A 2,872-nucleotide genomic window follows, 5' to 3' on the forward strand; every position below is an offset into this window, starting at 1 on the left:
GAGCGTTAACGGGAGGGCCCAGCGCCAGCCACGGGGCCGCGCTCTGAGGGGGACACACGCTCTCCCTCCGCCCGGGGAGCGGGGCCCGGGATCCCCATTCCCGTCTCTTCACAGAATTGAGTTCCTCGGGTGCTTCATGGCCATCGCTGCGCCTGGGCCGCCGGCTCGCAGTTGGAGCTGCGCACAGGTGGCTTCACCTTAAATCCGGATTAGCTGTTTTCTTCCCCGGGAGATTAATAAAACCAACCAAACAACCCCCCCTGTGCTTCCCGCACCTTGAGAGCTGGGAAGCTCCCTGGTGCCTGTTCCAAGCTGTGTTACTCCCCAGCTCCTTTTAGCTGTCCTGCTGGTTTTTCATTCCGGGATCTCAGCTTCCTGCGGCTGGATGTGATTTTGGTGGTGGGCAGATAGAAAAGAAAAACAAAAAAAACACCACCACCAACAAAAACCCAACCCAAAACATGCAGAGATGTAGGTACACATTGCAAAAGGAAATAAAAAGAAAAGCCTGAGATATTTCACGGTGACTGAAACCTTGCAGGCCACTTACTCCTTAGTTGAGGAGCAGCCTTCAAACGACCCGGAGGGAAATGCTTTCCCCTGCTATCTTCAATGAAAGCTGCCTTTTTTTCCTTTTTCCCTCTCTAGGTAGGGCCTCACAACCATGCCCCCCAACATCAGTGGGACTAATGACACCGCTAAGGTTGCAAGGTTGCCTGCATGGATGCCTCTGCTCAGGGAGCTATCATGGAAGACATACCTTAGCCTCTGTCTGGAAGTGTCATCAGTTTTGACCGATCACTTTTCGCCATCCACCTGCTCCCTCCATTCCTTTGGACTATTTGCAGAAACGGGATCTGGTGACCCAATCTGCTGAGCAATCCTCACTGCTGTGAGCCTCACCTGAAGCTCTGGGAACCAATCCCCATGAAACAATCAGAATTTAACTAAGGGACCAGCACTGGGGCAGTAATTGCAAAGGAGGGGGGTTTGCTCTTACTGCCAAACATAAATAGCCAACCATACTTTTCTTGCAGCAGATACTCCAGGAACATTGGGTGCTTTTGTATTACTAGCTGCTGTGCTGCAGCCTTTCCCAGCACGTGTACAGCATGTATCAATGATTTTGAACATATACAGTGTAATCAAACATCAACCTAAATGTTTCTATGGTTAGCAGCTTCTGAGGTGCGAGGTACGTCACACAACCTTACCCAAGATGTACAGAGAAAGGATGAAATCTGAAAAGCAGCTTTCACAAAGCCACCCAAACCATACCTCTCTGGCCTTAGGTTTTCAAGCTCAGTTCTACAGAAGAGTTTTCTTCCTTCTGGGCGAAAATGCAGCACGTTCAGGGCATTTGCCCTGAACATATTTATACTAGTGACTTTGTTCTGTGTTGCAAGACTTGTGAGTGCTTTACTGATACAAATATTTCTGATAATGCTTGCAAACCAGAGAAGCCTGTTGAGGGTAAGTGTGCAGCTTGATGGCAGATGAGATTCGCTGTTGACACTGAAAATCATGCACAGCGACACAATTAACATTAAAATCACTGTTCATTCTTAAGCTTTCAATATAAAAGTGTCCTGACTGAAGTTTGGAAAGCTCCCAAAGCACACAGAGAAAGCATTATGCAACAGCAGCCCCTAATTTCCCAGGGAAGAGGTGCTCCCTCCATAGAGGAAGTCAGCACCTGTCAGTAAATCCGTGAGCCCTGGATGCTGCAGCAGCAGCTTCCTCTGTCCACTCCACACAGTTCTTCCAGACACACAGATCCTGAAAACTTGTCCCACGGGACTGGGATCCCAGAGTGGAAAGTTCAGGAGTGCAGTCTTTCCCTAGACAAGGGTAGGGCCTAGCACAGATTAGCACCGAGCCACTGCTGTTGGGATCCAAAGATCCAAACTCAGGTCTGTTGACTTCTGTGTAGAGCCCTCATCCATTGAAATTGAATTTGAAAGTTTTCACAGAATCAGATAAAAATTAAAGCTGGTGTGTGAGCAGTCAAGGTAATCTGAAAAATGAGAATTGCATTTGAAAAAGTATTTCAAATTAACATTTAATATTACTAGAAGAATTACATTCAAATATAGTATTGAATACACTTAACCATTACTTAATGCTCTGTTATTTCAAGCTCTGCTGTTCTTTGGCAGTTACCTTGGTTGCACCTACTATATTTTTTTTTTTCTTTCAGGACAATTAAATCCTTTTGAATATTAAACTATGTCTCCCTCTGTGTATCATGCACTGTTGCTATGCTATCTCAAAGCTGAAGTATCCAAAAGAGAAAGCCAAGCGTGGTTATTCTGCAAACAAGCACAGAATTACACAGCAAAGCAAAAGCATTTTCTCTCCTGTTCTTGATACTGAATTCTAGGCAGAAGTTTTCCAGTTTCATCTATGGCTAAGTTATTCTGCTTTGCCAGTACCAGTGTTAAAGCAGTACAATCCTCCTTCATATGGATTTAACAGCAGTAGCATAAGAAGTGAAATGACTACAGTTAGTCCCATATAGAAAAAGAATAAAGTTATGCTGCTGGAGATACCTTTAGGACTACGCAATTGTGCCCCTTCCCCACCCAAGTAGGACTTTTTTAGTTGGAGCCTTTTCCTCCTTATTCACACCATATTTATCATGACACAAGATCTGCTTGGATATTAAATTTTAAAGAACATTTTCTTACTAAGAATTAGATTCTGCTTCAGTGAAAGGATTCTGCAAAACACAAATATCTGAGGCCATTGAAAGCAGGCACCTGCAGAACCACAGGGCAAAGGTAAATGTGTGTTCAAAGGCAGGAGTTAGACGCAAGTAGTATTTTTGTAGAAGGTAAGATCATCTTAGAAACCCTCAATCTAACTAAGT

This window comes from Calidris pugnax, unplaced genomic scaffold, assembly GCF_001431845.1.
Source record: "Calidris pugnax isolate Ruff unplaced genomic scaffold, ASM143184v1 scaffold25, whole genome shotgun sequence".
NCBI lineage: Eukaryota > Metazoa > Chordata > Aves > Charadriiformes > Scolopacidae > Calidris > Calidris pugnax.